The sequence below is a fragment of the Camellia sinensis genome, chromosome 10, assembly GCF_055761805.1.
Source record: "Camellia sinensis isolate YWXY chromosome 10, ASM5576180v1, whole genome shotgun sequence".
In the NCBI taxonomy this organism is placed as follows: domain Eukaryota; kingdom Viridiplantae; phylum Streptophyta; class Magnoliopsida; order Ericales; family Theaceae; genus Camellia; species Camellia sinensis.
This window is the reverse complement of record NC_138970.1, coordinates 71,728,390-71,742,239: the sequence shown is the minus strand read 5'-3', so window position 1 is coordinate 71,742,239 and position 13,850 is coordinate 71,728,390. Positions and strand designations below refer to the sequence as shown.

Here is a 13,850-nt window from a genome sequence, read left to right as displayed (position 1 = left end):
TAAAGCAAGTTGATCCCAATAAGTTGTCACTCATTGTAGAATTCCTGAATGGACTTATCTTTCTGACTAGCACTGCGAATAGACATCTCAAGTTCATACTGTTTTGCAAAGTTAGACTCAAGGCACATAGTTTTCAAATAATCCCAAACTTGTTTGGAAGTAGAATACTTGGAAAAATTCATACCAATGGCAGTTTGAACTGAATTATGAAACTAAGTAAAAATTTGTGCATTTTCCTTATCCCATTTAGCAACATCATCTTCAGTTTTTTTGGATTCCGTAGGTCTAATTGTTATACCAATAACATAGTTCCACATACCTTTACCCATTATAAAATTCTTCATTACATGAGACCAATAAGAATAATTGGTACCATCCAGCTTAGTAGTGATAGCTTGCAATTTATCATCAGTCATATTGTATACCCAAACTACAGTGAATTCAAAACAGGGTGAGAAGCAGCAGAGAAGAGAGAGAGATGAACAACCTATCAAGAGTAGCAATTTTTGGTCCTTGTCGTTCTCTTCCTCCTCAGCTGAACCAGACAGAGATAGAGCTAGGTCAGAACAGAGAGAAGATCAGTGAGATACCCAACCTAGGTCTCCGAATGAACCAGAGACCAGCGATGGAAGCTTCCTAGGGTTTCGATTGAACCAGAACCAAAACCAGCAAGTGAAGCCTTGCAACGACCTTGCAAAGAGAGAGAAATAGCTGCGATGGCCTTGCGATTGGAAGAGAGACGAGCTGCGACAACGACCTTGCGAAGAGAGAGACAGAGCTACGATGGCCTTGCAATTGAAAGAGAGACGAACTGTGATGGCCTTGCGATGAAGGAGAGACAGCTGCAATGGTCAATGATGACCTACGACAGGTATACTAATGTTTGCAACCTTGCTCTGATACCATGTGAACTGAGAGGAGGAACTCAGTTTATTCAATTGCTATCAAAACCAAAGTCGAGTACACATATATAATCGCATAGACTAAACCCTAATAACCTAGAAGACTAATTTACCCTTAATATAAATACAATACAATTCACAGTCTATTTTGTCCATAATCACTCTTCTACTCGTGGTAAGTTGGACCCTCGCTCCCTCAAATGTGTTTTCCTCGGGTACTCTCCTACTCAAAAAGGATATAAGTGTTACCACCCTCCTTCTAGTAAGTGGTTTGTGTCCATAAATGTCACATTCTTTGAGTCCCAATCCTATTTCTTGTCCTCTCCGGTGTTAGAGTCCTCCCGTCAGGGGGAAGCCTTAGTGTGAAGTGATTCCTGTAATTCTTGTGGTGGAACCAGTTGTTCTTGCACCACCATCTCATACTGGGACTGCAGAACCCAATGTCACCAAGGATAGGGAAGGGCAAGTTTATGTCAAGGACAAAGACAGATAGAAAGTTAACTGGATACAAGAGACCACTTCTACTCTTCCACTGTCATCTCCTGCTTCTGATGAGAGTCCAGGTAACTTTGAATCTCTTGAGTCCATTGATCTTGATGTTCCGATTGCCAAGAGAAAGGGTGTGAGGTCTTGTACTCAACATCCTATCACACATGTTGTGTCCTACTCTCATTTGTCGTCCTCAAATAGGGCGTTTGTGTCCAATATTTCCTCTGTTAGCATTCCTAACCATTTTCAGGATGCTCTTGCTACCTCTGAGTGGAAACTTGCCATGATTGAGGAAATGAAAGCACTTAAGAAGAATGGTACTTGGGAATTGACTGAGTTACCTAAGGACAAACGACCTGTGAGATGCAAATGGGTGTATACTGTGAAACACAAAGCAAATGGTTCTATTGAGCGTTACAAGGCTAGACTTATGGCAAAAGGGTTCACTCAGACGTATGGCGTTGACTATAAAGAGACCTTTGCACCCGTGGCTAAGATGAATTCAGTCAGAGTGCTTCTCTCTTTAGCAGGTAATCTAAATTGGCCACTTCATCAGTTTGATGTAAAGAATGTCTTTTTCCATGGTGACCTCGAAGAAGAGGTATATATGGACATTCCTCTTGGTTTTGAGGATCATCAGACAGAAGGCAAAGTATGTAAGCTTCGGAAGTCATTATATGGTCTCAAGCCGTCTCCGAGAGCTTGGTTTGAGAGATTCACTCAGGCTATGCTTAAACATGACTTCAAACAGAATCAGGCAGATCACACCTTGTTTGTGAAACATTCCTCACTTGGTAAGACTACAGCACTCATTTTTTATGTAGATGACATAGTTCTTACGGGTGATAATAGTGAAGAAATTCCTCTGTTGAATAAATATTTAGCCAGTGAGTTTGAAATCAAAGACTTGGGGAGCTTGAAGTATTTTCTGGGAATTGAAGTTGCTCGCTCCAAGGATGGGATATTTATCTCACAGAGGAAGTATGTGCTTGATCTGTTGAAGGAAACTAAGATGCTTAACTGCAAGGCCTGTGACACTTCACTAGAACTCATTCAGAAACTAGGGGATGATGAAAGGGAAGCAGCTATTAACAGGGGGACCTATCAGCGATTAGTGGGTAAACTTATTTACCTATCTCACTCTCATCCTGATATTGCAGTTGCTGTCAGTGTGGTTAGCCAGTTTATGCATGCTCCTCATCAGATTCACTTCGAGGCTGTCATGAGAATTTTGAGGTACTTGAAGTCTGCTCCTGGTAAGGATCTTTATTTTTCAAGATATGATCATCTTCATGTGGAAGCCTATACAAATGTTGACTGGGCTAGATCAATGACTGATAGGAGATCGACTTCAGGTATTGCACCTTTGTTAGAGGCAACCTAATTACTTGGAGGAGTAAGAAACAGAATGTGGTTGCCAGGTCAAGTGCAGAAGCTGAGTTTAGAGTTATGGCACAAGGAGTGTGTGAGCTCTTATGGATCAAGTTATTGTTGAGTGATCTAGGTATTGATCAGACGGACTCCATGCGGTTATACTGTGATAATAAGGCCGCTATCAACATCGCTCACAATCCGGTTCAACATGACAGGACAAAGCATGTTGAGATTGATCGCCACTTCATTAAAGAGAAACTCACTAGTGGCACAATATGTACTCCCTTTGTGCAGTCTAGTAAACAACTTGCTGACATCCCCACCAAGGGAGTTGGGAGTAAGCCATTTCATGACATCTTAGACAAGCTGGGCATGAGAGATATCTTCGTACCAGCTTGAGAGGGCGTGTTAGAATAATATATGATTATTTAGGTTATTATTTTGTAATTATTTTATGTCTTAAGACTTCCTTGTAATTATTAATCTTCATTAATATAAATAGGGAATGATATCCTAATCATTCCCTAATCTTGGTATTTTCTAAATCTATCAGGATGCATGAATTGGTCTGTCACTTGATTTGCTGCTCTTCCAGGTTACAGGCTTCCCAGGGATCTTCCAACAATTTTCCCGGGCAATGGCGTGGTTTATTGCAATAATCACACCATACTCGAGATTTTTCATTCTGCCGTTGTTTAAAAACATTTTTTGCACTTGCGTCCGATGCAATCATGGCTAAGTTTTCCACAGGTGCAGCAACTCCCTTATTCCCAAGCATCACATTCCTGCGGCTTTCTTCTCTCCTAACTTCAGCAAAGACATCACCAATAGGAGGCAGAGTTTGGCAGCCAATTATTCTCCCTCTGACTTCATCAAATTCGATGTTTAAGCCGGCAAGGAATTTGTAGATATGGTGATCCTCCACCATCTTTCTATTGTGATTGCAGTCCTCAGTTGACTTCCACTCATAATCATTAAACATGTCCAAATCTTGCCACAGCCTTTTCAAAGAATTGAAGTACTTAGTGACATTGTCCTCTCCTCGACAAATTTCACCAAGTTTAATTGTCAACTCATATATTTGGGACTAATTTCCCAAATCTGAATACATCTGGGTGATATTATCCCAGAGTTCTTTGGTTGTTGGATAACACATATAGTTGGAGCTGATGTCTTCTTCCATGGAATTCACTAACCATGTCATGACCATGGAGTTTTCAGCATCCCAGGTAGCATACGCCAAGTCCTCTTTTGCTGGTGCTTTCTTCTCTCCTGCCAAGTATCTAATCTTTCCTCGACCCCGAATGTACATCCCGACTGACTGAGACCAACGCAGGAAATTATCACCATTGAGTTTAATGCTAGCGATTTGCACCGAGTGAGAATCAGTGTTGGAGGCATGTTTCTCAATGTTTTTCGGTGAAGCAGTAACAGTGGATTCAGATGTGGTTTCTAACATGGTGAAGGACGGCTACCAGGTTCTAGGATTAGATCATAAGGGTCAGAGAATAAGTCCCTAGCTCTGATACCATGAAAGCTAGAAATAACAATATTTCTTAGTCTCATATATTAAACAATGTACACAGCACCTCTACTTATAGGAGATACAAGGCATAAAATTAGAGACTGATTATTAGCTACTAATTAGCTATTGATTCTGATTCTAAATATAAACTTTCCTATTCTATAATATTGACTAAATCTAAATATTAACAGCTGTGATATCCCAAAGAATTCAGCCATATCCTGGCAGAATTCTTTTCTTCCCATTTCCAACACAGAGTTATTAATCAAATCCTACAAAAGCCTATCATAAACAAGAGCTCAAAAGAATGACAATTGCAAGTGTGGGAAGTACCTCGCCAATGGGTTCATTATACCTGCTACCACTCTCGGCCCCATCAGTGCTCAAGTCATCAGCACTTAGAATTTGACTTGAACCACCAATATCACTGGACCAAGCACTGAGCCCATAGTGCCCAAACTAGAGATTTATAGTCTCTGCCTTGCTAATCAGCCAACGACCATACATTGAAATTCCATTACCATGATCTGTATTCAGAGGCCAAGCCTTTTCAACAGAACCATCGGTATTGATAAGAGCCATCAAATGACGAGAAGACCCTTTTCTCTTAATTAGTTGGAACATCCTCTTTGAGTTCAGGGAGTTGGCGGCACACCGGTTTCTGTATTCTTCATCTATCAATGGAACTGTGTCCGTAGTTGGATTGTAAAGATACTCCCCTGACTTGCATCTTCATAGACAGCTTAAAACTGTTGCTTGAATTATTGTCACACTCCTGTCAGCATTGGTATTGTTTATCTTGGGAACCCAATGCTTGTCAGCCCGCTTGCAAAGGTACTCTTGGATTGTTCTGATATTCCAGATGTACTTTACATATTTGTTTTTGATCGGGTCTAGTGCCATGTATTTTGCACAAACAGCAAACCGTTCCAAGTGTTTGTCTTCATTTGCTATGTATATCAGGAATGGTATGACTGAAGGATGTTTCTTCATAAGCTCCATCTAACAACACAAAAAATGAGAATCTCTGGTCCCAATAAAAAGATTTCCAAGATAGTATGCAAAAAGATAGTACAGATGACAAGGAAAATGTCATAATATCTAAAGAAATTTCATTACACTCGAGGAAAACTGATGAAAAGTCTATCGACTCTATGTTTCATTCTTTGGCTCCAGTTACAATTTGGTTAATTCAATGTTTAAGAATGCTTGAAGGTAAGTGAAAATATAACGAGACTAGTCAACAGAGATGTATATTATACAATTAGAGAGTCACAAGAAGGATAACCCCAGGGTGCATGACAGGCAACTAAATCTTAAAAACCATGGCAGTAATCTCCTTCATTTTGACATTCTGACTATACAAAATTATGCAAACATGGGGCCTCTACGGTTTGGTGATCATGCAAATATTTTATTGATACTATGTCCTATTTGAACCATTAATTAGTTTAATCTTGCAGGTAACTTACAAGTAATGCAAAAGAAATTTCTATACATTATTGTAACTAAGGGTCAAATAATTTACGAAGCTACTTTTTTTTTCTTAGAAAAATGACTTGGATCCTAAAAAAAAAAAACAAGTTCAAATACCTCATTCGTACAGCCATAGTCACTTTTCCTTCTCAAAACATTTAAAATGGTAAGCGTAAATTACAATAACCTCCCCTGATGTTTGAAGAAAATACAAGCAGCCCCACAATTTTGGCATAATTACATCAACCTCCATTTTAGTAAGGTCAAAGAGACAAGAACTAATGCAGATGGTGTAATACACAAGGATAAACAAGGTAACACACATATTTTAGTGTATAAGAGATGACAACATCATTTTTCCATCCATATGACTAATGAATTATTGATGAAAGGGGGCTCAATTATGTGAATTAAAACTTTAAGGGAGTGCAATGTAATTATGGCAATCTCGTGGGGGTTACTATATTTTCTCCATATCTCAAGGGAGGTCGGTGTAATTTACCCAAATGGTAAAGTGATAAAAAAATAAACTTAGGCATTGATGGAAAATCTTCATGACCCATGTGGTGAGATAATGAAAAAATAATAAACCACAAGAAAAGCAATGAAGCATACACACCACAAAATTGAGGCTGAAGTGCACACCCTCAACAACTACAGACTCCTTTCGCTCTTCCCATGCCGCAATTAGCCGATCGAGACTGCTAATGACCATCTTGCTTTGTGCCTTAAATCCTTCGATGACCATCTGTTTTGCACTGATCAACTCACTAGTGCTCAAACTCAGGCCACCAGACTTCTCAAAAGCAGCTTCGTCAGATACTTCATTGTCCGTAATGGGGTTAAAGACGTGTGCTACATTTTTCATTTTCTTTTTGGCTTTTGCTTCTGCAACTGCCATTGGATCCAAATATTCCCCAGCTTGATAGGTCGATGCCCAAAGCAGGGGGTTTTGCTCCTCATCCAAAAAGCTCCGCATCATGTGACGTATAGAATCTGTTGAAATTACAGTTGTGATGCCTAACCTACTACCCTGCAGCAAACGTAAAAACATGTTAATAAAATGGAAAAAAGTATTTTTGAAAATTCAGAGCATCATGATAGCAGGGTATTTAGTGATAATAAGCATATCATCTTCTATTTAAACCTCCTGCAGATGGAAAGGCCAAAAATGCACAAGTTATAGCCCCCTTCAACTGGACTGAAGAAGCCAAAAACAAGGGCTTACTCTAGCATTAGCACGACGAGGTAAGTCCAACATTATCAAATAGATTGAAAACAACATTAGCGGTCCATGAAGATTCTCCTATACTTTAAAATTGGTTTTGATATCTTAGTTAAAAGCTAGCTCTTTCACATAAATCCCAAAATATGAAAAATTCTGATTCAGCGTCGCAGTTTTCTTGCAAAAAAGAAGAGATATCACCAAGTGGGACTAGTTTGGCACTTCCACTCCTTCCAAGTCACTTCTCTCTTCTTTTTTTCTTTTTTGTACGTGATCTAGATATTATTGTTTCATTTTCATGTCCTGCTGCAGAAGATATCTCTCCCCCCTGTATCTCCATTCCATAATAAAACTTAGTTTCAGCTCTTAGTAAAACAGATATGAAAATAAAATCCTCCTTTTTTTTATTGTCCCTTTTTATTTGAATGCACCATCAGGTCAAAGTTTAAACTACGACAGTCCATTTGGATACATGGGTTTCAAATCAAGGAATTTGAAGTTGAATTTTATAAAAATATTGGAGAGTTAGCTATTATAAATGGATAGAAAAACTACAGTAGAAGATAAGTCAAGATAAAAGATATGTATTTCAGTAGCATCTTTGTAGCTACAATGAGAATCCTTAGCAAAATCTTAAATAACTACTTTTATATAGTTCTTTCAAATCCATCATGATAATTCAATCTTAAAACCCATAGGTAAACTATGAAATCTATATTTGAGCTATTTTCTTTGAATGAGTAATGCTAAATCTATGCATTTCAGATCCATAATACAAACAGAACCTGAAACACATCCTATTCCTGTACACATGCCAGGTCAAAAAATACTAGTGTAAAAGTGAGCACAAAATTTGGTAACCTAACAGCTACTAGACTGTTACTAAAGTGTTGCTCCATCTCCATGACAGCCTGAAAAACAAAAATCAATAGTCTAGTTGACAAGATTCAAAAGCTTAATCAATCCTAGGGGTGCAGATCCATGATAGCAATATAGAAATTATTGTATGTCAAATCATTTCAAAAACTCTAGATCCGTAAGAAATCATCTTTTCCAATATGTTTTCAGATAACAGCCAAGTCACAAAGGCTTCAAAAATGAACCAACAGAAATTTTTGACTAAAAAAATGTGGTGAGTTGAGAAGCAAAGGGTGAATTTCAGATTTCACCACCAGAACAGAAGAAGACAACAAAAATACTCTAGAGCTAATCATTATACATCGTATATGTGTACGGACAGAATAAAGGAGAGCTTTTTCAGACTCAACTTATCAGTCTACAAACTTACAAATAATTTCTAGTTAGAGTAAAAGTGACTGTTAAGAAGGAGAAGATCATGAGCAAACCCCCAAAATTTAAAGAGAATCAGCTCTTCAGTTGCATGATGTAAGTACCAGCAAGGAAGACAAAGAAGACTTGCCACAACCACTTGCACCACATAATAACACAGTCACTGATTCCTTCCTTTCTCGGATCCTAGAGAAAGAAAATAAGTTAATTAAGAAAAATAACCAACTCAGCTCTACTTAATAACTGAAAGAAAGCACAGGTAGGGATTATTATTTGACATGTCAGAAACTTGTACATGCAAGTAGAAGTAACAATTGATAAGAAAGAACCATTACTTGTCTAAAGCCGGGAGTGTTGTTACGTGATATGATCACAATTATTGATATCTTGATTGGGAAAGAAAAGATGGGTGAAAAACAAGCTTTGCCCAAAGCACATGGTGTAAGTGGCTTATGAGTTGTATTGAAAGGGAGGGGAGTAGATTTTCAGTTGTGGAAGAGAACTTCTACTAGGGTGCTTGTCTAAGTAAGAACCATTACTTCACCAAAGGCAAAATTTCACCCCCTCCCACAACTCAATTAGCATTAACTCCATGGGTCTTTGCCAATTAGCAAGAATGCAAATTTCTTCACGTCTCCATTTCCCTTATATATCTATTCTATTATATAAAGCGTTCAACGCTATCACGCTTTTTCTTTATTTCCAAAAAAGTCCTTTGTCATATCTAATAAATTGTTAAAACTTATCATCTTACCATCACCTACCACCACCTACTCCTCACCTACTACACTCACCCTCTCCTATATAATGAGCCACTCACCATTTGTAATATACACAACACAAGATATCAATCAATAATACATCATTTTTAACATGGTATCAGAGCAAGGTTAACAACTTAATCATTCTGCTTCACCGGCGGGCGGCAGTCTCGCTTTGGCCGCCCGCCGGACCTCTACACATACCTTCCAGCGGACCTCTTTCTCTCTACAGAGGCTAACCCAGGTTGCTTTCTTCTCCACCGAAGCTTAACGACGCTTCGTAGTAGTTTGCTTGTAGCCCACTGCCGCAACTTCAGGCGCCGGCATCGTCGGCGTCACCGAAGACCGATGCCTCGTTGCTCACCGTCGGCGGCCACAGCTTCGGCTAATGTTGGTGTCGCGACAGCCTCGGCTATCACCGGTTCACGCCTGCCCCTACTGCAACTCCAGGCACTGGCGCCATCGTCGTCACCGCTGGCCTCTACTATAGCTGCATCATCTCTTATTTTCCTTTCTTCTATTTGGGATTTGTGTTCATGGTCCCTCTGGATAGCTGTCAAGTGTTATCAAGTACTTCTTGTTTTGCTCAAAACCGCCGGCTCTCTCTCTGCTAGTTTGCTTCCGACCTCAACGGAGACGTAAAGCTGTCGTTTCTGTGACCCATCACGAGCTCTACGGCCATGGCTTCACAACCATCAGAGACAGAGGCACAGCTTTCAATCAATAAAGTTATTATTATTATTATTATCTCAAATAATCAATACACCACACTTTTTTTACTTTTCTGCTTTTATTTCTTTATTTTTTCTTTACATCACTTTACACCCACTCTCTCTCCTCACTTTGCATCCACCGCCCACACTTTTTTTTTTATTATAAAGCTTATTGGTGCACTCCTTGTTCCCCACTTTCGTTATTTTATATATATATATACATATATATATATATATATCTCTTTTTATTATATTATATATAAAAAAATAAAATAAAAAAAAATCATCATCTCTCCTCCGTTTGCTTTCAAACTCCATTATTTTTTTATTTATTTTCTCCACACCACTTTCCTTATTTTCCCCATCTTTCATTTTTTATTTCAATTATATTTTTATTATTTCTTTCTTTATTTTTCTTTCACATTATTTTTCATCTTTTTCCAATTCCATTCATACCATATAGCTTTACACACCAAACCATATTTTATTCATCTCAGGGATCAACCCCGATCACAATTTTACACACACACACAAAAAAAAAAAAAAAAAAAAAAAAAAAAAAAAACCCCACACCCGCAGTGGGATTTTTCTTCTCTACTCTGGTGCAGGTCTCTTCTTCTTGCCTCCGTCTTGGACAGTCCTTGACAGTGCTGCCTCTGTGTTTTCCACGCCGCCGAGCACGTTCACTCCTCCATACTCCTCCACTGCAGCATATGGCGGCCCTCCAAATCTGAACATCACGGTGGCCTTCCGCTTCAGCTCCTTATTTTCTGCCTTCAACACACTTATCTCTGCTCGCGCATCCTTATACATGCGTTGGAGCAGAGCCAGCTGGGAGTTTAACTGCTGCACCTCATTTGTCCTACTCTGCAGCCGGTGCGACAAGTTTGTGACCGCCGTCATGGTCTCCACACATGACTTCAGAGTATACTGATTGGCCTCAATATCAGTTTGCACCGCCATTTTTTGCTCCACAGACCGCATCGGAAAGTTCAACGGAGCAAAACCAGAGGTGTTTGGTTGAGGTTCACTGGCCACCGCACCAGTTATCTCTCTTGTTGACTCGTTCAGTTCTGGAAAGAGCGTGAGCAGACCACGGGAAGAGGAGGCCATGTTCTGGATAGCTGGACGGGAAGAAGAGGCCATGTTGCTAAGTGTTTCAGAGACGGGTCGGTTACAGAGTGTTTCAAGATTTGCAGCTCTTAGAGACAAGCTCTCAGAGTGTTCAGAGGTTTCAGACTGGTTTGCACAGCCTCTGCCTCAACCTTGGTTTAAATAGCCAGGGCCGATCCGCGCATCGCGCGCCACTTGCCGACAGACGACAAAACGGGCGCGCAAGCCAAGGCGCTCACGTGCCTCGCCATCATGTCCGGCACACCTTTTGATGAATTGGGCACGCCTTTTGATGGCACGCCTTTTGACAGATTGGGCACACCTTTTGAGGGTGCAACTTTTTCAACGGTCCGACATGACCCCATAAACTGTCCCGACATTTGATTCCGATTAGCATCTCCAACGGTCCGACATGACCCCATAAACTGTCCCGACATTTGATTCCGGTTAGCATCTCCAACGGTCCGACATGACCCCATAAACTGTCCCGACATTGATTCCGGTTAGCATACAGTGTCCTCTACACCGTTATGACACCACCATCCAGTGTCCTCTACCACGTTATGACACCACCTTTCAGTGTCTTCACCAACAGTCTGACACGACCATACAGTGTCTCATATCCTTTGTTATTTTTATGTATTTTCTTGTTTTGTTCCTCTCTCCAAACTCAAGTTGGTTAGTTTCTATCCTCCTTGAGTTTGCGGGGGGCTGTTAAAACTTATCATCTTACCATCACCTACCACCACCTACTCCTCACCTACTCCTCACCTACTACACTCACCCTCTCCTATATAATGAGCCACTCACCATTTGTAATATACACAACACAAGATATCAATCAATAATACATCATTTTTAACATAAATGTTGAACAATTATCTCATTCATCAAATTGCTCGTGATTGCTAAATGGTTTTCCTCAATCATCAAATCATCCAAAAACTTAAATATAAAATTAAAAACCCACCACTAGTATATTATATACATATTGATTTGTCCAAAAATTCTTGAAGCTTTGTTGGCCAAGTTTTCCCACTAACCCACTCCACACCTTGTCCAAGTTGTTATCCATTATTAAAGTCTCAATGGAGGAGATGATGGGTTGTGGCAGGGAAAGTGGCTGGGAGTGGCAGCGAGGTGAGGGAGGAGGGAGGGGTGGTAGTGGAGGTGGCTGGGGTGGTGGGAGGTGTTGACTGTGTAATTAACCCAATTGATAACCATAAGAATTAATTCATTCTATAAAGTGTAGCTCATTTTAAAAGTTAAAACTTCAGAACATTAAAATAATACACATACAAAAAACATGGAACTGGGAGAATAAGATACTATACCTGCATGCCAAAATGAAATCAGCCCTTTGAGTAGGACCAACATACTTGTATTCAGCAAGAACGCCACAAACAACATCCAAGAAGGTTTCTCTTTCAACAGCAACGGACATACACCTTTTGCAAAATTCAAATGGTTTAGTGCTACATTTATCATCTTTCTCTAACACTAAATCACTGTCAGCCTCCTCATCACCAAACCAACTCCCAGTGGAACACCCATTTTCTTTATCGTTATGTCCACACACATCATCCAAACTTGAAACTTCCATTCCAATGTCAGGCCAAGCATTACCAGGAATGTCCCTCATCATCACTTCAAATACCCTTCTGGTAATCTGACCAGAGCAGAAAGAATACTTCCAGTATAAGGCTTTCATTTTTTTGCAGAAGGATAGAATAAGTTTCAATCCACATAACAAAATACATCAAGAAGATAAAAACTTACTCTATGTGGAACTTTGCAAGTTATATCTTCAATTAAATCTCAGACCCAGAAAGTTTTATCCAGAATTTGATATAAACTAGCAATCAATTCAGTAGTTTGTAAGTTTCATAAATTATTAATGGATTTTTTTCATTTTTGATTGGCACTGGTGTCTGGATCAAAACCTGACTAATCCCAGGGTGCACAGGGCCCTCGGCACGGTTAAGTCCAGGTTTTCCCTCAGTCCGATGGCTCCAAGGAATTGTTAGCACCTAAGAGGTTTCAATCGAACGCTGAACCTTGGAGGGAGCACACCCCGAGACCCAAGGCCTTGACACTAGGCCGCCAACCCTTGGGGTTAAAATTATTAATGGATTTAGCAATACACAAGCCCGCATTTTACATACAATCTTTTTGGAGATCCTTGTGATGAAAAAAACAAAAACACATCTCCTGCAATTGTGCACACAATTTACAAATGATCTTTTTTGGTTTTGTTTATCTATATGAACAAAACAACATGATTCATCTAGAAACTGAAATCAACAAAGTAATTAAACATAAAATGCACAATAAAGCAATTTGAAACCAAGAATACATATCAGACAAACATGGTTGTAGAATGGAGGAGAAAAATGAAAAGGGTTAGAACCCAAAGAAGAGAATTGAATGAAATGTTTGTGTATATATTACCTTAAATGCGTGGCGGGCTTTGCAACCCATGAGCTGCAAGGTGGTCTGAAAGATGGGAGGTGTGTATCTGAAGTAGTGGGTAGTTGGTGTTCTCTCACTCTTCTTCTTATTATTATTCTCTCCATTGTCGAATACAACTATATGTACACCAATCTATGGTCCATGGCCCTTCTGCTCTCTGCAACTCCTTTTCAGAAATTATTTTTTGTTTTCGTTTGTCTTTATTGAATTTTTTTTTTTTTTTTTTTGATTTTATAAGGTTAGATGCAATTAAAAAGTTTAAAATATATATATATATATATATCTAAAATATGAAGAAAAAAATTAACTAAAAATAAATTAAAATGTACAAAAATTTTTGTTTGTTTTAATTAATTTATTTTATTTTTTGGATGTATTTTGATTAAATTTATCTAAAAATAATTTTAAAAAATTATTAAGTAAAATATCAAAAATAGTTATTAAAAATAAACCAAGCTTATTTAAAAAATCAATTTAAATTAATTTCGGCCACTGAAATTGGCAATTTTT

At 39.0% G+C, this 13,850-nt stretch overlaps 1 pseudogene across 1 annotated transcript in view; it reads right to left on the bottom strand.

Moving 5' to 3' along the window:
• LOC114269224 (P-loop NTPase domain-containing protein LPA1 homolog 2-like) overlaps window positions 1-13,528 on the bottom strand; it is a 51,483-nt pseudogene extending 37,955 nt beyond the window's left edge. The window contains exons 1-5 of the transcript XR_014342182.1: window positions 13,320-13,528; window positions 12,203-12,537; window positions 8,386-8,467; window positions 6,386-6,799; window positions 4,624-5,292 (exon numbers count right to left, since the gene is read on the bottom strand). The product of XR_014342182.1 is annotated as a P-loop NTPase domain-containing protein LPA1 homolog 2-like (transcript). The remainder of the gene's footprint in view (window positions 1-4,623; window positions 5,293-6,385; window positions 6,800-8,385; window positions 8,468-12,202; window positions 12,538-13,319) is intronic.
• Between the last annotated feature and the right edge of the window lie 322 nt (window positions 13,529-13,850).